General features: G+C 38.9%; 1 protein-coding gene and 1 non-coding gene across 4 annotated transcripts in view; one reads left to right on the forward strand and one right to left on the reverse strand.

Moving 5' to 3' along the window:
- The window catches only part of CERKL (ceramide kinase like), a 116,000-nt gene that overhangs the window by 32,865 nt on the left and 55,189 nt on the right, over positions 1 to 27,946 (reverse strand). The gene's annotated exons all lie outside the window — the stretch shown is intronic.
- LOC116597933 lies at positions 4,554 to 4,701 on the forward strand. Its single transcript, XR_004288859.1, has one exon. It is a non-coding gene; the product is annotated as a U4 spliceosomal RNA (small nuclear RNA).

Here is a 27,946-nt window from a genome sequence, read left to right on the forward strand (position 1 = left end):
AAGTTCAACCCTGAAAAGGAGCCAGGGGAGAAAGGACTCTTCCCTGGGGAACTGGGAAAGAAAACCTCTCAGCAGGGATTCGATGAGAGTGCTGCCTCACAGTTGGGGCTGAGATTTGATACTACAATTTTCTGGGCTTGCAAGATGCTTATCACTTAGAACCCAGTTGGAGCAGGTGCAAAGCAAATTTTCTGTTAGGAAGGTGCAGGCGAGACAGAGGAGCCAAAAGAACGCTAACGACAATTTCTTTCAAGGTAAGCTGCTGTCACAGGGCCATGTTTCAAGGTTAAAAAAAAAAAAAAAGTTACTAGCATCTGCTTTTAATAAAACCATCCCTAAAGCCTCATGGAAAACGTCTATAACACCAACGTCAGTTCTTGTGCCTCCAGCTGAGACAATATTTCATTTTCTCATCATATTTGATATTATACCATCCTTCAACAGGACACAAGGTTTTGAATTCAGGGGGATCCCTGTACTGGATAAGAAAAAGACAGGGCCAGGCTGAACTGCCTACAGTCTCTGTCATTGTCCCTGTGCGTGTTAGTTTGCTAAGTGGCCTCTGGCAGTCTCCTTACCACCCAGTCTTAAAAATCTCAAAACCTTGCTCCGTTCCTTTTTTCCTTCCAATCCCTCCATTCGAACGAAGTGCCCACGTTCATGAGATGGTAATTCTGTTTCGGTGCCTTCTGCCCCTCTTTGACGGCGCGCTCTGGCTCCTCCGGGGCTCCTGCCAGGCATTTGGGCATCTCGCTCTTCTCCCCCTTGCATGACCTCTGCATCACGCCCCCATCAGGCCTGCACCAACAGAGAGCTGCCAGGGCTCCCCACTGCCTGTGGCCAAGCCTGAACCCCTCAAAATGACACTCGGAGCCTTTCCCCAGCCAACTGCAACCTGGCCTCCCCTCTCCCTCTCTCCCATAGATTCCGGAAACATGGACTGAGCATTTGACTGAGTACCGGAGCAAAGCGGTTAACACATGGTTTGTGCTTTAAAGGAGGAAGATGTATCCAACACGTAGAAACAGCACAAAATGGACTTGCTAATGGAGAGGCACCAATCACCCTGGGGGTGTATGAGAAGAGACTGGTTAATTCTCACTAGGGATCAGGAAAAGGAAGTATGTGAGTGGGACTTTTGTCTCTTGTGGTTTTCACTACTTAGAATTCCCTCCTTCCTTCCTCACACACCTCACCTCACCCCCCTCAGCCAGACAGCAGGAGCAGCAGTGGGACAGGAGAGGAAATTCTAAGCAGAGACTAGCATGAAGCTCAGTAAGTGCAAGGTTTCTCTGTTCCATTACTGCTTCCCCATCATGCTCTGAAACTACTCAATTACCTGCCAAATACTAGATGTGCCAGGCACTCCTCAGACAGGTTTAGTTTTAAGATTTTATTTATTTGGGACAGAGATAGTGACTGAGATAGTGAGAGAACGCTTGAATGGGAAGGAGAGGGAGAAGCAGACTCCCCATGGAGCAGGGAGCAGGAAACCCAGTAAGGGGCTCGATCCCAGGACCCTGACATCACAACCTGAGCCGAAGGCAGACGCTTAACTGACTGAACCACCCAGGCGTCCCTCAGACCGTTTTTCTTTCCACTCTACCTTACCACCATTTCTATGACAATTCTGCTTTCTGTTTTGTTTTGTTTTTTCATCAAGTAGGCCCCATGCCTAATATAGGGCTGGAACTCACAACCTCGAGATCGAGTTGGCTTGCTCTAGGCACTTAGCCAGTCAGGCGCCCCAAATTCTGCCGTTTTTTTTTAAAGCTCACTTCAACATGACTTCCTCACTAAAGACTTTCTTAATCACCAACAGAATTCACCTCTCTGGCTTCTCATTCCCGCTGTATTCTGTGGGCCTCTATTAACTATTTTTTATATCATTCATATTAAAAAAAGAACTGATGAAAGACCCAACATCTTGGAACTCTTACTGCCAAACCAGGGACAATATGAAATGGAGTAAAGACGACATCTTACCAAGGAGGAGAAGGAAAAACTCTGTCTTATAGTAGAATGACAATAAATATGGAAGGAATGACAGAAAATCACTATTTTCACGCGTTAATAATGGAGTCAGGCAAGAATCAGCAATGGGTGATACAACCATCAGTGACAGTCCGTTGGAGAACAGAATGTTTCCTTATTCTTAAACTCTGTCCCTCTTTATTGTTCTCATTACAGAGGGCAGAAGCAGACATTGACAATGGGGAAATCTCACAAACACTGCCTTACGCAAGAGATCAGAGTTGACCATAACCTTAACGTACAAATGGACACGTAGGCCCCGTGATACCCTGTGATGTGTGACGCACAGCACCAAGCACATGGCACTTCTATGGTAACTGCCCAAAGTGCGTAATGCGGATCAAACGATGATGAAACCCTCAAACGGACACTGACTGAGGGGGCATTCTCAAAATAACTGCCTGAAACTCTTAAGAACTGTCAATACTGTGAAATAAAGTTGAGGACCTGGTCCCAATTCAAGGCGGCTAAAGAGAGGACAAGTGATGCTATGTATGATTCTGGATCAGGTGAAAAACTGCCAGAAAGGACAGGACTATTAGCCTTTAACCAGGAGACTAAGCAGATAAATCTAGGGCTCACTTTCATTAAAGCACAACAAAGACAAGTCACTTGTTCAAAACTTCAGAGGCCAAGACTCAGATTAAACATCCAAGTTAAGTTTACCCTTACCTGGCATATTTATTGAAAGAGGCTGCTTCATTTCTTGGTCAGAGGCAGTCCCAGCATGGAAATGGTCTAGGTAGCTAATGGTAGTCCTCAAACGTTATCATGAAAACCCACTTTTATTTGCCCCTCTCCCTATATCATAATTGTCAGGTAATAAAAGTTTTTGGAAATAAGAAACAGTCACTTGGGGCTTATGAGGATAAGTATGTTGTAGTTGAAGGCTTATAGCCCTTAAATATTTATGTATAAAACCACATGCTATATGTCCTATTCAACCTTTGTAACACAATCCCTTTAGTCAGGAAAGAGCTAAAACTGCTCAAGATTTTCTAAAAATATTTAAGCAGATTAATTTTATCCTTAAGCCTCAGTTACAACAACAATAGCAACTAAATAAATTAATCAGAATGTTCCGTTCCTTAGACATCCTGATAAATTGAGCACTTTCAAAACATAAATCAACAAAGCCAATTTTTCGCCAGAGCATGTATTCATTTTCTCATTTATCTTTTCCTTTTGGGTGCTCTTAATTTGATGATTATGCAGCTGGAGTCTAAGTATATAAAAATTAGGTAGCAATTTGATACCTATTTAGCGATCAGAAGGGAGATTTCTATCGTATAAAGATTTTTTTTAAAGATGTAAATCATTGAGTAGAATAAAGAGATATAATTAGTAAGTCTCCAACTTCTCTTCTCTCAGGATCCCTCCCCAAGCCTCTCTCTACTTTACTCAGCCCCTCGTACATACCATGCTCCCTCTCCCATAGCGCCACTGCACTGACTCTGCCCTGTCCACCCCCCTATGCTTGCTGTCACCTTGGCCACTTTGTCCAATTAATCAGTCATCACTTCCTTGGGAAAGACTTCTATGGCTTCCTTGGCTTTGCAACGTTAGCTGGGTCACTGCCCCCTCATCATCTGTTCTTATACGTCCATACATTTTGCAAACTTGATTCTTACACTATTATCATTTTATATCTATTTATTATTTGTACTCATATTAGACTTGAAACTCTGGGGCTTCTCCCTGTATTCTATCTTCTTAGTGCAGAGGATATAATAGATGATCAAATATTTGATGAATGAATAAAAGGGTAGTGTTAGCCTTCAGCCATAAAGATAGTAGTGGCATCCATTCATTTATTCACAAATAACTGCGCGCATACTATTTGCCAGACAGGGTTCTAGAAGCTGAGGCTCTATCAGTGAACAAGCAAGCTTCTGCCTTCAGGAAGCTTCCATTTTAATGGTGGGGGACAGAAATACTAAGAGAATTCAAGGTATGTTACATGATAACAAGTTCTAAGGATAAAACGAAACCTCACAGTGGGAGAGCAGGAGGACAAAGTAGAAGAAATGACTTCCTGGACAGGGAAAATCAGATCCCTCACAGGCACTTACAAGGACTTTGGCTTCTGTTCTGAGAGGAGAAGCATGCTGGTTTTTGAGCAGCACGGCACCATGACCCTGGATGTGAAATGGATCACTCGAGCCTGTGTGTGGAAAGCAGATGCTGCAGGTGCCAGAAAAAAGTCAGAACAGTGGCAATACTCCAGGTGGTAAATGACTGTGCTTGGATTGAGTGAAGTGGAGATTATAAGAAAAGCTACACTCCAGATATATTTTGAAGGTAGAGCTGATAAGATTTGTCTACTCTTGTGTTATGTGAAAGAGAATAGTCAAAGACTAATCAAATTATGGCTGGATAAGGAGAAAGTGACAACACAAAAAGGGTTAAGAACTAATGAAAAAGTGGTAGAATCAATTAATTGTGGTCTTGGGGTGGAGGGGATGAAAAATTTTAGGAGTTGAGAGATTACATCGATTAAGTTAGAAAGACAGAGGCCTAGCTTTGCGCAGTGGCAGTATCATAGCCAATGAGGTTTAACTGAGGCGCGATTATTGCTAATAGAAAGACAGATGCCAATAGCCACATGAAGGGCAGGATGCTTCAAAGTGAGACTGTTACTGGTATTAATAATAAAATAATAATAAATATAATATATAATATATAAAAAAATAATAAAAATAATAAAAATTGACTCCATATTCATCAGAATCACCTGAAGGGCTTCTTAAAACACAAATTTTTGGATTCAGTAATCTAGGGTCTGAGATTTTTTCCAGGAGATGCTGATGATGTTGGTCCAGAGATCATACTTTGAGAACCACTGCTCTAAAAGTATGATTATAGGAGGTGAATGAAGTGTAGGATCAAGGTCTTTGAAGAGAAGAAGCTAAAAACTCAGAGAACATCTACGAAAACACACTGAACTATGGCAGCAGTAGTGAGTGTAGAGAATGACAGTGAGACAGAAACTAATGTCTCCAAGGAGTAAGAAGCATGAACTAGTAGTCTGCACAGGACCCCAACAAGTAGCACTAAGCTAGTGGGGTGTAATGGACGGAGCTTCAAAAATGAGGTTTTTTAAGAGAAGGAAGAAAATGGTCTCAAAATAGCAGTGAGAAGAAAGAAAGATATCAAGGCCTTGACAAGAGCTCCAGGACCAGTGGTCTGAAGTGTATGACAGAAAAAACAGCCACCACTTGAGGGCTGTAGGGGAAGCTAGAAATTCCCGGGAAAGCTAGGTCTCTCTCTTAAAGCAAGAAGGTAAGGGAATTTGGGGAAAGTAATCAAAACTATAAGAGATTTTGCTACTGATGGACTATTCATTCCACAGGGCAGAATAACATAGTGTCTGAAGTTAAGGACAGTGGGGATGGTGTTGCGTTAGAGAGTACAAAGAAAGAGCCTTAAAGGAACGACAATACAACTGTTGAAGGGCTTTAGGGAGTGAAAGAATGCTTTGCAGCAGTTCAGGTTGGAAAGTGGGGTGTGAGGAGTGGGGTCTTGCCCCAACCACATGGAGCTCTACAAACTTATCTTACCTCCAGCTAATACCAAAGCTGGGGGAGGAGCAACATTGCCTGGAACCAGAAGAGCTCCAAAGCCCCTGTCCCGCTCAGTAGATCAACCAGTGTTCGAATCTACACCCAAGTCTGTGTGAGGCACTAGGTTATACTCTTCACAGAGGGATCTCAGTGCAAATATTCTATATTTGGGAGTCACATGCTCCGTTGTCTTCTGTACAGACTGACATTTTCAAAGTACAAAATTCAAAATCTCTGTTTTCAGCTCATTCCCTGATACCGAGTTTCCCTCCTGGTGGACCACTGGTATCACTTCAAGAATTCTTCCAGAAATATTCTACGCATGTATAAAAATGCATGTGTTCTTTGGCTTTTTACATAGATGGTAGCATTCCTACTCCCTAGTATGTATGTTGCTTTTTTCCCTTTTACTGTATTTTGGAGAGGATTTCATATTACTACGTAGAGTAGTAAGTGAAACTAGTAAGTAGGAAGTAGAAAGCTACTCAGTACTTAAAGCTGAGTAGCACTTTAGTATGGATGAAATTCAATTTAAGTAATTTGTCCCATGAGGGGCATGTGGGTGGCTCAGTCAGTTAAGTGTCTGCCTTCAGCTTAGGTCATGATTCCATGGTTCTGGGATTGAGCCCCTCTTTGGGGTCCTTGCTCAGCAGGGAGACTGCTTCTCCCTCTCCTTCTGCTTGTGCACACTGTGTGTGTCAAATACATAAAAATTTTTAAAAATGTAATTAGTCCCCTGGAGATGTATATTTACGTTGTTTCCAATCTTCCTTTACTGCAATGAATGTCATTTTGCATCTATTTGCATGTAACTGCAGGACAAACTTCTAGAGGTAGAATTACAGGATCAAGGGGTATGCTCTCTTGAGAGTTTATCCTATTCCTCAATTACTTGCTGTTGAAACAATTCAGGGCTGTTACCCTCCAAAAGTGGGTGCTAGTCTTAAAATAATTCATCTTAAATCTTGGCTCTTCCATTTATCAACTGTGTGACTTTGGGTTATTTGTCCAATTTCTTGGTTTTTCTATTTCCTCATCTGTAATATGAGGATATTAAGAGTACCCCCTACCAAAGGCAATTGTGCTGATTAAATCAGCAAATTTAAGTGCTTAACAAGTGCATGGCACACAGTCAGTAATCAATTTATAATTATTACTATCAATTCACACTCCCCCAGGAACAGAGTATCTGTTTTCCTACACCCTTATATACCCATAATGTTTTCAAACTTTTTGACCTTTGACAATGTGAGAGAAGAAATATTGTTTCTCATGCTAATTTCAATTTACATTTATCCTTTTATGAGAGAGGCTGAGAAACTTTGAAATATTTACAGATACTTTTATTTTTCTGTGAACTATCAGCATCAACCAATTCTTTCTTCATAAAACCGTAATTTTTTTTGTGTTTGCTCTTGTATAATTGCTTTTTAATGACTGTATTATGGAATTGAGGGTAGATTCTTAGAACCAAAGTTATTCTTAATAAAAATCACCACACTCTTGGAAGGAGAAAAAAAGAAAATTAACCTTTTAAGTAAGGTTAACTTTATTTAAATAGTCTATTAAAAACTATTTAATAACCTATTAAAATATGAAAATTAATTTTTGTTTGTTATATGAGTTACAAATTCTTTTCTGTGTAATTGTTTTTAATTTTTATTTATGCCATTTTCTCTATGATCCTTTTTTTCCTGACAGTTTTCATTTTGCACACCTATAGATTTATCATTTTTTATAGTTTCTGGGTTTTATGTCATATTTAATAGTTTCCTTTTGCGACCAAAAAAAAACCCACTATAGGGGTGCCTGGGTGGCTCAGTGGGTTAAAGCCTCTGCCTTCGGCTCGGGTCATGATCCCAACATCCTGGGATTGAGCCCCACATCAGGCTCTCTGCTCAGCCAGGAGCCTGCTTCCTCCTCTCTCTCTGCCTGCGCCTTTGCCTACTTGTGATCTCTGTCTGTCAAATAAATAAATAAAATCTTTAAAAATGAAAACCCACTATATTTCTAATAATTTTATGGTCTCTATTTCATGTTTTCATTTAAGCATATCTAAAGTTTCTTTTTTAAACAATTTCTTAAATATTTCATTTATTTATTCAAGAAAACAAGAGAGACCATGAACCGGGGGAGGAGCAGAGGGAGAAGGGCTCCATCCCAGGACCTCAGGATGATGACCTGAGCCACCCAGGCACCCCCAAAATTTCTTTTAATAGAAAGATAAAATTGGGATTTGACTTCACTCTTTTGCCAGATAACTATCCACCTGTCCCAATATCATTCATTTGGTAATCTTTCTCTTATGTATTTCAAATACCACCTTTAGATATATTAAATTCCGAGTGTGTTAGGATTTCTTCTGAACCATTTAGTCTGAAGTCTTCTGATCAATTCATATGTCAGTGCCATATTTTGAATTTAATGAGACTATCTCAAGTTTCTCCATGTACACTTTAAAATGAGATATTTTTATAATATTGAGACCATATCCATCTATTCTTTTTTAATTAAGAGCTGCTTGGCATTCATACACAAGTAGACCAATCTATAATCTTCCTTTTTTGGATTTGCATCATCAGAGGTTGATATCAATACAATCCAGGAGTTCCCCCACCCCCACCCCATGCTCTCCAACAGTTTAAATAGAATCAAAGTTTCCTGTTCCTTTAAGGTATGGTAGAGATCTCTGTGAAAATATCAGAGTCAATGTTTTCCTGTTTGTTTTTTTAAGGAGTACCAAAATAATTGTTGCCTTGGTGGTAATTGGTCTGTTTAGGTTTTCTATGTCTTCTAAAGTCAGTTTGGCCATTTTTACCTTCCTAGACAATGGACTCATTCACTTCAACCTTCTCCAAGGAGGCAGCCCAGGTTGCCTGATGAGTTTAGATACTGTCTTCTTATGAGTAGTAGTAGCAACACTATTTCCCCCCTGATAATTAGAACTGATCACCTTTTTCAGCACAGCAACTTCATTATTACTTTTTTCCATTTGTTGGTTCAGTCACATGGTTCAAAAATGTAGCCAGGTAATTCTCAATGTCCAATTTACTTGAACCACTGTCAGTTCCCATGTGAAAGTATTCTTCTCATACCAATTCCTCTAAATCCGCAGAGTTCAGAGTTATAGGGGCAGGAAACAAAAATTTTATGAGTGGGCCATCTGCAGTTAAGTTAAGAGGTAACGCTTAGATCTTCACTACTTGGTTTGTAGACTTATGTATTTTGTTTATGGAACTAAAAACTACTTTCACAAAATTTTGTCTTCTGGGTAGAATACAATGAAATACAACAGGAAACATGGCAAAATCAGCAAAGCCCATGATTCATCAGACAACTGCTTCACTTCTTTGATATAATTGAGTCCCTTGATCAAAAGCAGTACGGAATGCAAATTCACTGAAAAAGGTATTTAGTAGGGTTACAGATGGTAGTGTTGCCAGTAACATGGTGAATGGGAAATTCAAATCCACATCTAAAGTAAACATTCATAGCAATGAGACTAATTACTAACTTTCCACAATGGAGGAACTCCAATGTAATCAACTTGCCACCAAATGGGTGACCAGTTGCTCTAAGATAGAGAGCCACAGCCAGGCTCAGGGCTGATTTGTTTGCAGAGTACTCAGCAGTAACAGGAGTCAAATCAGTCTTGCTGAGCAGAAGTATTTGTTGTTAAATCCATATATTCCCCCATCTTTGCATGAAGGCCACTTTGTTTATGTGTTCACTGTGCAAGCCCTAGCATTGATTTTTTTTACAGGTTACATTTTTAAAGGTTACATTTATTTGAGAGAGAGAGAGAGAGAGAGAGAGAGCACAAGCATGAGTGGGGAACAGAGAGAGAGAGAGAGAAGCAGACTCCCTGGTGAGCAAGGAGGCTGATGCGGGGCTCCATCCCAGGACCCTGGGATCATGAACTGAGCTGAAGGCAGAAGCTTAACTGACTGAGCCACCCAGGCACCCCCCTAGGGTTGCTTTTATAAGATGCTGACTGACATCTATAGAATGGGGTACCTTGCCTACCTAACTAGGTCGTCTTTTGAAATAAATGCTCTTTGATGACTATTTATATAAAACAAATCTCATTCTGTTCTTAGTTTATGAAAACCAACTTTCTTCCAAATTCCTGACTATTTGGCAAGCTCTTAACCTCTGTCCATGCATTAGTATGCATCCATCGCTCTGGCTATCACTCTTTAGAAACTATGATCAATTGTCTGAAGTTCTGCCCACAACAAGGATTTTCCTTCCCTATCTTATAGTAACACTCAAGTAGGCCTGTAATGCTTCAGTAGCTCATTTCTATGGTATCATGAAGAATCCATTTATTTCCCTTAGTTTACTGGTCATAGAAAATATCTCATGATACCACATATGAAGGGGGGCAAAAAGAAGAAAGCAATGTGGCAATAATTGTAGGCCACCAATACATTTGATTTCTAGACCCTTCTCTAGTTCTTTCATCATATTATCTGTACAATACAGCTTTTTATTTAAAATATAGAGGTTATTTTATGTTTCCTACAACTGAACTCTAATATGGGTGTCTAACAGACATGTCAAAGTTGACATATTGAAAACTGAAATTTTGATATTCCCTACCAAATGGGGCCTATCTACCCATAGTCTTTGCTACTTTACTAAATAAGAACTTCTTTATACCTGCTCCAGTTAGAAACTTTATTCTGAAAATTGGTAACTAAAAATAACTAATTGTGCATTTATCCTGACTCTTTAGTAAGTACTATATTTATGGGTAACCAACTAGTACCAGTAGAAGAAACATTCCTTTAATGAAAAAATAGCACTAATTTAGAAAGAATGATTAAATACAAAATTTTCCATGATCTACACTTACTTAAATAACTATTTCAAGCAAAGGTAATAAACATTAAAACCACCACATATTTATTGAGAACTAAATGCTCTCCCTGGTCCCTGAGTACCACTGAACAATTATCTATTAGTTTCAAATAGCAATATTACAATGGAGGAATGCCTGGGTGGTTCAGCCGGTGAAGTGTCTGACTCTTGGATTCAGCTCAGGTCATGATCTCAGGTGGTGACATAGAGCCCTGCACTGGGCTCTGCACTGGGCTCTGCACTGGGCAGAGAGCCTGCTTAAGATTCTCTCTCCCTCCCTCTACCTCTCCACCCCCTAGCACTCTCTCACTCACAATCTCTGGGGGTGGGGGGTTACAATGGAGAGATCAAGCTGTCACCTCTCTGCCTCTGGGATCAATCCTAGCCTTGGGGAATCTATCTCATCCACACTAATCATAAGATTAATTAATCTTAAGACATTACATACCACCTGAGATAATGTCTAATCATAAGACATTACATACCACCTGAGATAATGAAATAGGAAGCATCCAGTACCACTTATGAAGTATTCTTGCACAGTATGAACCTAAGTAAGGCTTTAGATTAGAAATACACTTTATAGGTAATAAAGAGAATAGAAGAAGAAGTTAAATGATACCACCAGGAAGAAATCAGACAGTGGTACAACAGTACTGCTCAGAGTGGTGATCAGAATGACAACCTATCATCACCCAGAAGTTCAGTAGAAAGGCCCATTCCAGGGAGAAGATATTTGCAAACAACATATCAGATAAAGGGCTAGTATCCCAAAATCTATAAAAAGCTTAGCAAACTCAACACCCAAAGAACAAATAATCCAATCAAGAAATGGGCAGAGGACATGAACAAACATTTCTGCAAAGAAGACATCCAGATGGCCAACAGACACATGAAAAAGTGCTCCATATCACTTGGCATCAGGGAAATACAAAATAAAACCACAATGAGATACCACCTCACACCAGTCAGAATGGCTAAAATTAACAAATCAGGAAATGACAGATGCTGGCGAGTATGCGGAGAAAGGGGAACCCTCCTACACTGTTGATGGGAATGCAAGCTGGTGCAACCACTCTGGAAAACAGCATGGAGGTTCCTCAAAAAGTTGAAAATAGAACTACCTTACGACCCAGCAATTGCACTACTGGGTATTTACCCTAAAGATAGAAACATAGTGATCTGAAGGGGCACATGCACCCAGATGTTTATAGGAGCAATGTCAACAATAGCCAAACTATGGAAAGAACCTAAATGTCCATCAACAGATGAATGGATAAAGAAGAGGCGGTATATAAATACAATGGAATACTATGCAGCCATCAAAAGAAATTTTTTATATGTTTATAAAAAAATTTAAAAATTAAAAAAAAAAAGAAAAGAAAGGCCCATTCCAGACCTACTGAATCAGAATGTTTGGGAATGGGGGACAATATCTTTATTTAAATAGGCTTTCTAAGTGTTCCTTATGCACACTAAAATATCTACAGGACAACCTCATCTCTTTCATAAATGTCAGAATTTTTAAAATGAGAGGACTATTTTAGTGTTGTAGTTTAAATATGCTTAATTTGATGAATGACTCTTGATTGGACACTAGTCCAATTCACTTGGTACAAGTCAGCTATAAAAGACATTTTGGAAAACATAGGGAAAATTTCAGTGTGGACCAGGTATTCAATGACGATAAGCAACTATTGTTCATTTATTTGGTAGGATAATGACACTTGGTTATTTGTAAAATGTCTTTTGTAGAGATGTAAAATACTGGAGTATTTCTGGGAGAAATGTCATGATGTATATAGTTGAAATCAGACTGACAGAATAAAATGTTAAAACATATGGAAAAACATTAAGAACTATATAATATGGATGATGACAATATAAGTGTCCATTATAATGTGTTTATATGTTCTATATTATTTGACATTTCCCCGCACACACACACACACACACACACACACACACACACACACACACACAAACACCTTGCTGTTATCATTGACTTTCTCTCAATATCCCTCCAAATCCACCAAGTCAATAAATCCAAAGGCTCCATCTTCAAAAACAAATCCAAAGTCTAATCACTTCCCACTGTCTCACTCCCTCTTTAATTTAAATTACTATCTTTCACCTGGATTGTACCAATTTCCAATTAACTGGTTTCCTGCCTCAATTCTTTCCCCTACTCAGAGCATACTCTCTACTTAACAGCCAGAATATTCACTTGAAAAGTTATATCATGTCACTCCTTTGCTTGAAACTCCCAAATGGCCCCCATCTTCCTCAAAACAAAAGTAAATAAACACACAAAGCTTGCAAGAGCCTTCACACTCTACTCCCAGCTGCCTCTGTGACCTCATTTCCTACCACTTTACTCCCTGCTAACTGTCTGCACATGACTTTCCTGATCAACCTTTTACACATACTGTTCTGTTTGGACTATTCCCCCCTCACGTATCCATATGCCTCCCTTTCCGATGACTTTCAACTGTCTTCTAAAACTAGACATGGCGCTAGTTGGTTTTAAAAAGAGCCTCAACTCTCTCTGGGGCTTGGACTCAGAGTGCCCTTCAAGCCATCAGGGCACATGTGCTTCATCTCATAAGAGAAAGAAAAATGCAAAGAAGTAGCTGGTCAAAGGAATGGCACCAGTGAGTGATGATGAAGCCAAGACCAAATTCACCAGTTAAGACTGCCAAATGGTGGGTGGCAGTGGGTTAGGTGACTGTCTTCGGCTCGGGTCATGATCTCAGGGTCCTGGGATCGAGCCCCACGTTGGGCTCTCTGCTCAGTGGGGAGCCTGCTTCTCCCTGCCTCTCTGCCTACTTGTGATCTCTCTCTCTGTCAAATAAATAAATAAAATCTTAAAAAAAAAAAAAAAAGACTGCCAAATGGCTTGGGAAAACTCTCTTCCACAAAATTACCATAACAATAACAACAGCATTTAAAGACTTTGGAAACCAAGTTAGGAAAGTAAGAAAGAGGACAAAGTCCAACGTTTAAAAAGTTTAATTATTGAAAAATAGTTAAATAAAAAAAAGAGTTTAATTTTTTCCATGAGAAAACAAACATGTACAATCTAGTCCTCTTGATGAAACAAGAACATGTAATGCAGAAATGTAGTACACTTTGAAGATTTACGTAAAATCACTAGGTACAAAGAACTCTGGAAAAATTTTAAAAATGCAACACAAAGCATCAAGAAGTTATGACCTCCCCTTCCCTCAATTATGACAAACTGTTTAATATGAAAGCTATATTGAGATACATAAACCCCCTCAACTCCTTGGAAAAAAAAAAATCACAATGTGATAAAAATCATTTATTCATAATTTCACAATAGTATAAGCACCCCCCAAATAGATAATTCAAGATTAAAATATAGGCATAATTCAATATTAATATGCAACTGACTCGGTTCTTGGTCCTTCTGTAACCTTTCAATTCATACTCTAGAGTATAGACCTTTTTAGCACGCCAGTTTGCAATGAACCATCAATGTAAAACAGAATGGCCAACTGTTCCTCTGTTAGTAACAAATGTGCTAATATGTACTAGTTTAAACTTGATCTATCAGTGAGTCAATGAACCATGAAGGGTGGGGGTTAATCAGGGTGTTCTCCAAACAAAGGCTCATGAGAGCAGCGGGGACGCCACTCCCAGACTCACATCTGTGCTGTTTTGAGTGCAGCATGATGGAAATGGCATGGTGTTCATCAAAGTTAAGAGCCCAGAACCTTGTTATAGTATTGGATATACTCACAACAGTTTTATACAAAAAAGCAACCAAACTGTTGCAAAAATAAAACCCAAATACAGGAAATAAAGACCTGAATTAACCACAATTCGCAGGAGCTATTAATATTAAACTATGCCTAGTTAATATGTAACAGTGATGGTAAAACCTTTCACACACAAGATATGACAACTTCCTAGCAAAGGGCAGAAACAGAGATATTTTATATTAGGATATTTATATTAAAATTCATTGGGGTACCTGGGTGGCTCAGTGGGTTAAAGCCTCTGCCTTTGGCTCAGGACATGATCCCAGGGTCCTGGGATCGAGCCCCGAGTCGGGCTTTCTGCTCGGCAGGGAGCCTGCTTCCCTTTCTCTCTCTTCCTGCCTCTCTACTTGTGATCTTGGTTTGTCAAATAAATAAATAAAATCTTTTAAAAAAATTCATTGATTTCACTTCACTGTCAGCAAAAGTTAATTGATGCACACATCTTTACACACACATGAAAATAATTTCAGTCTTACAGTCTATTTAAATAAACCCAGTAACTTCTCAACTCACATAACTCCTAAACTCACGGATGTGAACATCTCTAACAGCTAAGATAGGCTCAAAGACCATTAATAGAAAGAATCAACTATTGCCAGAAATAGTCCCCTGAGTACTTCCATATTTTAATGTTGAAGTGGTCAAGTCTACAGATAGAGAAAGAATGAACGGAAAAAAGAGCTAAGACAGGGGAAACGAAATCTCAACCAATTATATATCCCATTTACTTTTATTCAATTATTATTATCCTTACTCTCCCCAATTAAATATCCAGAGAGGTCTGGGGCAAGATGGAGATGTAGGAACATCCTGAACTCACGGCCTCACTCATTAAGTCTACAGCAAGTTATAGATTGATTCTCCCTGAAGAAGAACTACAAACTATCTGAACAGCTTCTACACAGTAAGAAAATGATAGGAAAGATGATGAAACACAAAGAACTCCCATCCCTGACCCGGAACTGTAGGGAAAGGGAGAGGACTCAGAGCAGATCCCTCTGCTCTGGCACATAGGGAAAAAAAGCCCTGGCTTTAAAAAGCAGCTAGTATATAAAAGATCCAGCCCTAGAAACCTGCCGAATGTCAAGAAAGCTATGGAAACTCACTCTGGGTTGGAGGGGCTGGTGAGCACCATGGTTTCTAGTCCTCCTTGCCTTGACAGCACGGACAGAGCAGGGCTCTGAGCACACAAGCTGGTGGACTGCCCCAGCAGGCACTGGGCCCCTAGCCCACACCAGCCCCAGATGCCCTGCAGCACAAACGGGAAAAAAAAAAAAGCCGCCGTTCAAAAGAACAAATACAATATCAAGGAACTGGCCCTAGAACCCTGCTATATTATGGGGGAGCTGCTGGAACTCTCTGGGCCAAAGGGGCGGGTGAGCACCACATTTACATTCCCTCTTAACCTTGGTAATATTGATGGGAACAGGGTCTGAGTGCCTGAGCCAGCTTAGCACCTAAGTGAGACCTGGCACCCTAGTCCATCCCAGCCGCAGCCATCCCACCGAGGCAGCCCCAGAGTGCCATCCACTGGGACACCCCTGGTCAGCACCCACTATAGCTCCAGCCATCACACAAAGATGACACAGATACAAAGCACTGAGAACAGTCCAGGCTCACACCACTTTGGCTTCAGGCAGCTTGCTAGGGTACCCCCTGGCAAAGAGCATTCCAGGACATCCTAGTTGACACCTGCTTCAACTCCAGCTGCCCAGCTAGGATGCCCCCTGCAGAGAGTACCCTAGGAACCTCCAGCTTGTGCCCACCTCATCTCCAGCTGCCCTGCCAGGGCACCCCCTGTGCAGAGCACCCCAGGTCACCCTAGCTTGTACCCACTTCAGCTTCAGCTGTCCTGTGAGGGTACCCTCACTGTGGAGAGCCCCAGAACCACCTCAGTCCATGTCCACTTTAGCTACCACTGGCCTGCCAGGGTGCCCCTTGAGCAGAATACATGGGATGTCCCCCACCCTGCCCCATGCTCCACACCTTGGCTCCAGCCACCTCACCAGGGTACCCTGAGCATAGAGACTTTTAGAACACCTTTATACCCACTTCAGCTTCAGCTGTCTGGGAAAAGTACCTTCTGCACATAGAGCCCTGGGACTCCCAGCTTGCACCTACTTCCACTTCAGCTGTCTTTTTGGGGCATTCCCTATGTGGAGAGACCAGGCCCTACACCATCTCATGCCAGCTGTCCTGCTAGGGTGCCCTCTGTGTAGACCCATACAACCCTCTCCCACAGTATGCATACACCTCTCCCACAGTATGCAGATCATCAACTGCAAGAGAGCCCCAGGACACGCGCACACACACACACACACACACACACCACACCCCAGCTTCCACACCACTCAGGTTTAGCTGTCCTGCCAGAATAACCACTATACAGAGAGCCTCAGGACCACCCTGGCCTATATCCACTTCCATTCTGGCCATCCCACTAGGGTAGCCCAAGAACAAAAGCTCTTGGCCCACACCAGCTATAGCTACAACTACACTTGGCCCACACCAGCTATAGCTACAACCAGCCCGCAGAAGTTGCCAAGCACACACGGCCTACACAGAGGATGACCATACATAAGACCATTCCTTCAAGTTTAGAAGCACTTGTTCTAAAGTCCATAATCCCACCCCCTTCTCCCAAACCCCCTCCCCCCAGCAACCCTCTTCATAGAAACAGAAAGTCAAGGAGAAGGGAAAGACAGAGGAATATGCTCCAAACAAAAGAACAAGACGAAACCTCACAGAAAGAACTAAATGAAACAGAGAGAAGCAATATGCCTGATAAGGAGTTTAAAGTAATGATTGTAAAGATGCTTACTAGATGACAGAGAAGAGTGTAAGAACTCAATGAGAATTTCAACAAATGAAAAATAATCAGAGTAGAATAACTTAAATAAAAAATACACTAGAGGGAATCAACAGTAGATTAGTAGATGCATAAGAATGAATTAGCAATCTGGAAGATAAGGTAATGAAAACCAGCCAAGCTGAACAGTAAAAAGGAAAAAGAATTTTTAAAAATGAGAATAAGTTAGGGGATCTTCTGGTCAATATCAAGCAAACGAACACTTGCATTATAGAAACCCCAAAAGGAGGAGAGAAAAGAACTGAAAACTAAATTGAAGAAATATAGCTGAAAACTTCCCTAACCTAGGTGTCCAGGTTTTGGAAGCACAGAGAGTTCCAAATTAGATGAACCCAAGGAGGTCCACACTATGTAATAATTAAAATGTCAAAACTAAATTAAAATTAAAAATAAAATAAAAAGCTCAAGAAACAACAAGTGTTGCCAAGAATGTGGAGAAAAAGGAACACTCATGCACTATTGGTGGGAATGAAAACTGACACTACAGAAAAATAGAGAATTTCTTTTTTTAAAGATTTCATGTATTTATTTGTCAGAGAAAGATAGCAAAAGAGAGCACTAGCAGGGGGAGCAGCAGGCAGAAGGAGAAGTAGCCTCCCTACTTAGTAAGGAGTCTGATGTAGGACTCAATCCCAGGGAGCATGACCTGAGCCAAACATAGATGCTAACTGACTGAACCACCCAGCAGCCAGAGAGAATTTTTAAGGTAGCATAAGAAAAGCAAAAAGTTATATACCAGGGAAATCTCCTAAGACTTTCAGCTGATTTTACAGAAAAATTTTGAAGTGGCACAATTTATTCAAAGTACTAAAAGGAAAAAACCTACAACCATGAATACTTTACCCAGCAAGATTATTATTCAAAATTGGAGAGATAAACAGTTTCCCAGACAAAAAAAAAATGTTAAGAGAGTTTATCACCACTGAATTGGGGTTAAAAAAAAAAAAAGGAAAAGATCAAGGAAACCAAGGTCCAATTCTTTGAAAATATAAACAAAAATGATAAAACTTTTGCCAGATGCATCAAGAAAAAAACTCAGAGAAACTAAGTGAATAAATAAAATCAGAAACAAAGGAAAATAACTCATACCACAGAAACACAAAAAATTATAAGAGACTATTATAAAACGTTATATGCCAACAAACTGAACCTAGAAGAAATGGATAAATTTCTAGAAACATAATCTTTCCAAACAGAATCAGGAAGAAATAGAAAATCTGAACAGACCAATTACTAGTAATTAAATTAAATTGGTAATCAAAAAAACTACCAATAAATCAAAGTCCAGGACCACATGGATCCACAAGTGAATTCTACCAAACATTTAAAGAATTATACCTATTCTCAAGGTAATGATCACTGAGCATCAGTGGCTCAGTCATTAAGGGTCTGCCTTCAGCTCAGGTCATGATCCCGGGGTCCCGGGATTGAGCCCCACATCGGGCCCCCTGCTCAGCGGAGAGCCTGCTTCTCTCTTTCCCTCTCATACTTCCTGTGTTCCCTCTCTATTCAAAAAAAGAAAGAAAGAAAGAAAGAAAGAAAGAGAGAGAGAGAGAGAGAGGAGGAAGAAAAGCTTCCAAATACTTTCTATGAGGTGAGCGTTATGCAGATACCAAAACCAGGTGGACATCACAAAAAAAAAAAAAAAAAAAAAAAAAGGGAAAACTACAGCCCAATATCTCTTATGAACACAAATGAAAAATACTCAATGAAATATTAGAAATCTGCACTCAACAATACATTAAAAAAGGAACATTCACCATGAGCAAGTCAGATTTATTCCAGGGATGCAAGGACAGTTTAGTGTTTGTAAATCAATCAACATGATATAACATATTAACACAATGAAGGATAAAAAAAATCAAATGGTTATTCCCATAGATGCAGAAAAAGCATTTGACAAAATCCACCATCTTTTTATGATGAAAAACTGCCAACTCATTGGGTTTATAGAGAACATACCTCAACATAATAAAGGCTATGAATGAAAAAACCCCAGCTAATATCATACCTAGTGGTAAAAACAGAGCTTTCCCTCTAAGATCAGATATAAGACAAGGAAGTCTGCTCTTGCCACTTTTATTCAATAAAGTACTCAAATCCTCTAGCCACAGTAATCAGACAAGAAATAAAAGGCAACCATATTGATAAGAAATTAAGCTGTCACTATTCTTATATGACAAGATACTATACATAAGTAATTCCAAAGGCTTCAAAAAAGTAACAAATGTATTCAGAAAGTTGCAAGATAAAAAAATTAATACCCAGCAATCAACTGCATTTCTCTATACTAATGCTAAAGTAGCAGAAAGAAAAATTCAGACAATTCCACTTAAAATTGCACTAAAAAGAATAAGATACCTAGAAATAAACTTAAGCAAAGAGGTGAAAGATCTGTATTCTGAAAACAATAGAAGAGTGATGAAACAAACTGAAGACAACACCATCAAATGGAACAATATTCTATGCTCATAAATTTGAAGAATATCATTAAAATGTCCATACTACTCAAGCCATCTGCAGATTCAATGCAATCCCAATCAAAATACCAACAGCATTTTTCACAGAACTAAAATACTACAATTTATATGAAACCTAAAATTGCCAAAGCAATCTGGAAAACAACAAAGCTGGACATATTACAACATCAAATTTCAAGATACACTACAAAGCTGTAGTAATCAAAATAGTATGGTACTGACACTAAATAGAGATCAATAGAACAGGATAGAGAGTCTAGAAATATACCCATGATTATATGATCAATTAGTTTATGACAAAAATGGCAAGAACATACAATGGAGAAAAGACCACATCTTCAATAAACAGTTCCAGGAAACTGAACAGCCACATACTGAAGAATGAAACTAAACTACTTTTTCACACTATACACAAAAATAAACTCACAATGAATTTAAGATCAGAAACCAGGAAACTCTTAAACAAAAATATAGGACAGTAATTTCTTTGGAATGGGCTACACCAACATTTTTTTAGATAGGTCTCCTCAGGTAAGAAAAAAAAAAAGCAAAAATAAACCACTGGGACTACACCAAAATATAAAACTTTTTCACATTGAAGGAAACTGAACAAAATGAAAAGTCATTCTATTGAAGGGAAGAAGATATTTACAAATGCTATTTTGATAAGGGGTTAAAATTCAAAATATATAAAGAACTTATACAGCACAATAAAAAAAAATGGTTAAAAAATGGGCAGAGGACCTGAATAGATATTTTTCCAAAGACAACATACAGGTGACCAACAGACACATGAAAAGATGGTCAACATTACTAATCAATAAGTACATGCAAATCAAAACCACAAGAGATAGATATCACTTAACACATATCAGAATGGCCAGAATCAAAAAGAGAAGAATGAGGATGCAGAGAAAAAGGAACCCTATGCACTGTTGGTAGGAATGTAAATTGGTGCAGCAACTGTGGGAAAAGTATGGAGATTCCTTAAGAAATTAGAAACATCACCAAAGGCAAGGGAACCAAGGGCAAAAATGAACTATTGGGACTTCATCAAGATAAAAAGCTTTTGCACAGCATAGGAAACAGCCAACAAAACCAAAGACAAACAACGAATGGGAGAAGATATTTGCAAATGCACTATCAGATAAAGGCTGTCATCCAAAATCTATAAAGAACTTATCAAACTCAACACCCAAAGAACAAATAATCCAATCAAAGAATGGGCAGAAGACATGAACAAACATTTCTCCAAAGAAGACATCCAAATGACCAACGGACAAATGAAAAAGTGCTCAGCATCATTTGGCATCAGAGAAATACAAATCAAAACCACAGTGAGATACCACCTCACATCAGTCAGAATGGCCAAGAGTAACAAGTCAGGAAATGACATGTTGGTGAGGATGCAGAAAAAGGGGAGGAACCCTCCTGCACTGTTGGTGGGAATGCAAGCAGGTGCAGCCACTCTGGAAAACAGTACGGAGGTTCTCAAAAAGTTGAAAATAGAGTTACACTATGAACCAGCAACTGCACTATTGGGTATTTACCCTAAAGATATGAATGTAGTGGGGCGCCTGGATGGCTCAGTGGGTTAAAGCCTCTGCCTTCGGCTCGGATCATGATCCCAGGGTCTTTGGATCGAGCCCCACATTGGGTTCTCAGCTTGGCAGGGAGCCTGCTTCCTCCTCTCTCTCTCTCTGCCTGCCTCTCTGCCTACTTGTGATCTCTGTCAAATAAATAAATAAAATCTTAAAAAAAAAAAAAAGATATTAATGTAGTGATCCAAAAGGGCACGTGCACCCGAATGTTTATAGCAGCGATGTCTACAATAGCCAAACCATGGAAAGAGCCTAGATGTCCATCAACAGATGAATAGATAAAGAAGAAATGGTACATATATAAAATGGAATATTATGCAGTCACTGAAATACCTGAAATCTTGCCATTTGCAATGATGTGGACAGAACTAGAGGGTATTATGCTAAGCGAAATAAGTCAATCAGAGAAAGACAATTATCATATGATCTCACTGATATGAGGAATTTGAGAAACACGACAGAGGATCATAAGGGAAGGGAGGGAAAAATGAAACAAGACAAAACCAGAGAGGGAGACAAACTATAAGAGATTCTTAATCTCAGGAAACAAACTGAGGGTTCCTGGGTGGGGAGGGCGTTGGGGGAAGAGGTGCCTGGGTGATGGACACTGGGGAGGGTATGTGCTATGGTGAGCACTGGGAATTGTGTAAAACTGATGATTCACAGACCTGTACCCCTGAAACAAATAATACATTAGATGTTAATTTAAAAATAAATAAATAAAAATAAAAAGTTTAAAAAAAGAAATTAAAAATAGAAATACAATATCCAGTAATTCAACTACTGGGTATTTACCCAAAGAAAACAAAAACGCTAATTCAAAAACATAGGTGCACCCATATGTTTCCTGCACCATTATTTATAACAGCCAAGATATGAAAGCAATCCAAGCATCGCTCAGTATGAATAAAGAAGTCGATGAACAGGCGCATACACATGAATATTACTCATCCACACAAAAGAAGGAGATCTTGTCATCTGTAACAACATGGATGGACCCAGAGGGTATTATGCTAAGTGAAATAAAACAGGGAAAGACAAATACTGTATGATTTCACTTACATGTGGAATCTAAAAAAACAAAAACAAAAACAAATGAATAAACAAAAAACAGAAAACAGACTCATAAATACAGAGAACAAACTGATGGTTTTCTGGAGCAGGTGGGCAAATTGGGTGAAGGAGAGTGGGAGATACTGTCTTGTAGTCATGGAGTAAGTGATGGGAATAAAAGTCAATCATATTTAGGGAATACTAACAATATAGGGAATACTAACAAAATAGGGAATACAGGCAATAGTATTTTAATAGGGAATACAGGCAATAGTATTTTAATAGCAATGCATGATAGATGCTACCTACACATGTACCAAAAGTGTATCATACCAACTTGTGGAATCACTATGTTGCACACCTGAAATTAATGTACCATTGTGTGTCAAATACATTTCAATTAAAAAAAAATCCAAACCAGAGAGGGAGACAAACTGTAAGAGATTCTTAATCTCAGGATTTACTGGCTTTAAAAGTTTTATTTTTCTTTTTTCCTGCTCTGTTTAGAAGTCAACCATAGAATTAGTTAAAATAAATAGCATTTAAATATGATTAACTTTACAAAAATCCAATTTGATAAAATAACTGTATATTCACTCTTCATAAACTATTAAGTTATGAAAATGTTAGGGGAAAATTACATGAACCCATTTTTTGTTTTTTTGTTTTTTTAAGATTTTATTTATTTACTTGACAGAGACAGAGAGATCACAAGTAGTCAGGCAGGCAGAGAGAGAGGAGGAAACAGGCTCCCCGCTGAGCAGAGATCCCGATGCGGGGCTCGATCCCAGGACCCTGAGATCATGACCTGAGCCGAAGGCAGAGGCTTTAACCCACTGAGCCACCCAGGTGCCCCCCACAGTTGCTTTTGCTCCAATATACAGGCTCCCTTCTCAGAACCTTTGGACTTAGTTCTGTTTTCTCTCTTTGGAAAGCTCTTCTCCCCGGATATCCACATAACTTACTACCTTCCCCTCTTTGAATACTTGCTGAAATGTTATCTTCTCCGAGAGAGAGTACTTTCTCTCCTTGCAGCTACTGGTCACCAACATTCCTTATCTCCCAAATTAATTTTTCTCCACTGTCTGGCATGCTAATTATCTTATTATTATTATCTTTTTTTATTAAATTGATTTATTTATTTTCAGAAAAACAGTATTCATTATTTTTGCACCACACCCAGTGCTCCATGCAATCCGTGTCCTCTATAATACCCACCACCTGGTACCCCGAGCTCCCACCCCCCCACCACTTCGAACCCCTCAGATTGTTTTTCAGAGTCCATAGTCTCTCATGGTTCACCTCCCCTTCCAATTTACCCCAACTCCCTTCTCCTCTCTAACACCCCATGTCCTCCATGCTATTTGTTATGCTCCACAAATAAGTGAAACCATATGATAATTGACTCTCTCTGCTTGACTTATTTCACTCAGCATAATCTCTTCCAGTACCGTCCATGTTGCTACAAAAGTTGGGTATTCGTCCTTTCTGATGGAGGCATAATACTCCATAGTGTATATGGACCACATCTTCCTTATCCATTCGTCCGTTGAAGGGCATCTTGGTTCTTGCCACAGTTTGGCGACCGTGGCCATTGCTGCTATAAACATTGGGGTACAGATGGCCCTTCTTTTCATGACATCTATATCTTTGGGTAAATACCCAGGAGTGCAATTTCAGGGTCATAGGGAAGTTCTATTTTTAATTTCTTGAGGAATCTCCACACTGTTCTCCAAAGAGGCTGCACCAACTTGCATTCTCACCAACAGTGGAAGAGGGTTCCCCTTTCTCCACATCATCTCCAACACATATTGTTTCCTGTTTTGTTAATTTTGGCCATTCTAACTGGTGTAAGGTGGTATCACAATGTGGTTTTAATTTAATCTCCCTGAGGGCTAGTGATGATGAACCCATTTTTTAATTCAATGATTTTATCAGTTAGAAAGTTTTTTCAGTGTATAGTCTCTGGATTACATATAAGTTAGTCAATGTGCCTTTGAGAGAGTTTTAATTATCTGCAGGACTTTAAAAAAAATCATTAGTATTCCAAGAACATATGTTTCTGTAAAAAGATTCTTGAAAAAGTTCATGTACTAAAATATGTGTTGTCCAAGAAAAACCTGAGCTGACCAGTAAAGTGGTAAATACAGATTTTATTCAGAACTGTTCCAACCAAGGAGAGAGACCTCCATATTTTCATCATGAAAACCTGGAAGCTCACAGCCAAGGAGCAGGGTGGGGTCAGTGGACACAAAGTTACTAAGAGGAAACATGGGAAGTGAAGCGGATTCTGACTTCAACCCACTTAACAGAATTCTTGCTGAAGACACACCGGGGGATCAGCTATCAGATGGAGAACGAGGAATCTGACCAGATATTAAGGGTCATCAGGTGTGGGCTGGGGGGGGGGGTCCAATTAAACAGACTTAGCAGGGTTCTTGCTAAAAATGTATTTTTACAACAAGAGTGCAGATGCGCCCAGCGAAATTTCAGGAGCCTGAAATTTACATAAAATTAACCTTGTATTATACATTATAATAATGTGTGTTTCCAAAAGCCTAACAATTCAGTATGAGAAAACGGAGGGGGAAACAAAATCTAAGGGATACTCTCCATCAAAATGATACTGATTTAGGACTTTCTTTCTGGGAGATTATGGCACCCGACTGAAGCAAATTTTGCTACACAAGCTCTAGTCCAAGATGTCAGCTCTTCCTAAGTTTATCTATAAATGTAATGTGCTCTCCTTAAAATACCAAATTTCATTTAGATTTTATTTTCCAAATCTAGACAAACTCATACTAATGCAGTTATCTGAAAATTAACCTGCAAAAATAGGGAGAAACACTGGGGAAGGTGGGGTAGGGAGGTCTATGAGAAGAACTAGTCCTATCAAATAATGAAAAATATGGCAAAATCTCTTTCAAATAAGCACTGGCACATGAATAGACAGACCCAGTGGGATAGAAAAAAAAAAAAACCTACATACATACAGAAATTTGGTATATGATAAAAGTGGTATCTCAAAACTCTGGAACAAAGACTTTTTAGTACATGGTGTTAGGACAACTGTGGGGTTATTTGGGAGAAAAAGTAAGGTCCATACCTTACACTACATACAAAATAAACCCCAAATAAATTAGAGATCTAAAATTAAACTCACAAGTACTAGAAGAAAACATGAATGATGTTTTCTATAACCTGGTATAAAGAAAGGCTATTTACGAGGACTCAAATACAAGAAGTAATAAGAAAAACAGTGACAAATTTGACAACATAAAAATTTTAAAACAAAAACTTTGACTCAAAAGTCACTATAAGAAAAGTTAAGGAAAGGAGTGCCTGGGTGGCTCAGTTGGTTAAATAGCTGCCTTTGGCTCAGAGCATGATCCCAGGGTCCTGGGATGGAGCTCCACACTGGGTTCCTTGCTCAGCAGGGAGCCTGGTTCTCCCTCTCCCACTGCCCCTGCTTTGTTCCCTCTTTCACTGTCTCTCTCTCTGTCAAAAAAAATAAAATCTTCTAAAAAAATTTTAAGAAGTTAAGGAATAAATTATGTATTAGGAGAAAAATATTTGCAATATGTATCACAGAAAATATATATATGATTTATATATATTATATGTAAATAACTTTTAAAAATTAAAAATTAAGGAGCAAAAACACCAAAAGTATTATAGAAAAATAGGCATATGATATGAAGACAATTCACAAGATATGTAAAATGGCCCTTAGACATATGAAAAGATGTTCAACTTTATTCCTAACTTTCAAAAATGCAAATTCAAACTATATTAACACATTATTTCTCACCAATACCACTGGAAATTTTCTAATGCATGAAAGCACAACATGTTGGTAAGGAAAGCCACTTTCATACACTGCTGATAAACATGAAAAACAAGTTCCCTAAGATAGGGAACTTGCCAATATCTAGTAAAACACACATGCGTCTACCCTTTAACCCAGAAGTCTACTTCTATAAAGTTAATTTCAAGATACAATATACACAAAATTACTTCTTGCAGATTTTGTGACTGTAGATATTAACAACAATCAAAATGCCCAAACATGAACAAGTAATGAATAAAGTATGGTACAGACCACACAATAGTTTTATATAGTTATAAAAACAAAAAGCCCCAACAAAGCAAGAAAAAAAAAAAAAGAGCTATGAAGTGATTTTCAGTATATGTAGTTAGGTGAAAAAGGCAAAATACAGAAGACTTTATATTTTATGTTACTTTTTATTTAAGAAAGGAATTTTAAAAATCCATGGTTCTGGTAATTTTGTGAAAAGAACTGTAAGATAAACCAGAAACTAACAGAATTGATATCTATAAGAGGGATGAGGTGAAAAGGATATTGAAGGAGTTTTTTCTTTTGGAAACATGTTTATGTTCTACACATCCAAAAAATATAATTAAATCAATGAAGATGGAGGGGGGAAAAAAAGCAAACTAAAACTGAATAGAGTCAAATGAGTAACAACTACTAGGAAGAGAAAAAAAATCCTTTTTTTTTTTTTTTTTTTTTTGGTGTAAGGGGCCAAAAGAGACAAAAAACAAAAACAAAAAAACTGCCAACAAATCTTGAACTCGTTTTGGTAGAATTATTTTTCATAATGGTTTGGTTGCAGCTATTCTGAAAATCTTTTGTGACTACCGTATGATTGGGCACGTGGAACAATGTATCGCAGCTAGGAGTCAGAGCTCTTCCTATGGAGGAAGGAGATACAAATTGGGAAAGGAGAAAAAAAAGGAAGAAGACAGCAGGATCATATGGTCATCTATATAAATTATGGTCATCTATATAAAGTCCTGTTTCTAGTCAGTATTTCCTAGCTCTACTGCTACAAAACCCGGGAAGTTATGACATCCTAATAACAATGTGCATACCCATCAGCCAGATTTCCGTTCCCCAATACCATCCCCCCAACAAAAGACACCACAACTTCTTACAGAAATAGCTGATCCCAGGGCTGGGGCAGTCAGGACCCGATAGAATCCTGGAATATCCTGCTGTGCCAAAAGATGAAGAAATCTTCCCAAATTAATGGAAACAGATTGAAAGAATACAGGAGCCCTCTTTAAAGAATTCCTTAAAAGGTCTTCTTTTCTGTGCCTCGGAGGAAATTCCATTTGCATAAAAGAGAACTGCTTCTCTCTCTGGCTAAACCTAGTTCCTTCATTTAGTTCAAGGCACTTGTATCTACCAATGCAAGAAATCAGGGTCCTCTCTCTCTTGATTCAGCTAATTTCATGACAGAAACATCTTTATTTTTTTTCCTCCTGAGTCTGACATCTAAAATTGACAGATCAATTTCAGTCATTACTGTTTCTGGCTATCCTAGTCAACAACAGGAAAATCTTAGCAGTTGCCTAACATTAATATGACTTATGTTTTTAACTAAAAGTCAAATATTGAATGACATTTTAGAACCAAGCGGCACTTAAACATAAGGGGCACAGATATGTATTAACTGTAAATAACTATATCGTTGACATCTATCACTTCTTGAATTTTTATATATTTGATCCCTAATTAGATATGCAGCCAGGGAAGGGCTTACAAGGATAACAGGATCCCACCAATATACCAAAAATAGTAGCTAATATAGTTCGCCAGGCTAAAATTACATTTACTTTGAAGCAACATGACTGACTACGGAATAGGCCTTCTAACTTTTACAGC

Source organism: Mustela erminea, chromosome 8, assembly GCF_009829155.1.
Source record: "Mustela erminea isolate mMusErm1 chromosome 8, mMusErm1.Pri, whole genome shotgun sequence".
Lineage (NCBI taxonomy): Eukaryota > Metazoa > Chordata > Mammalia > Carnivora > Mustelidae > Mustela > Mustela erminea.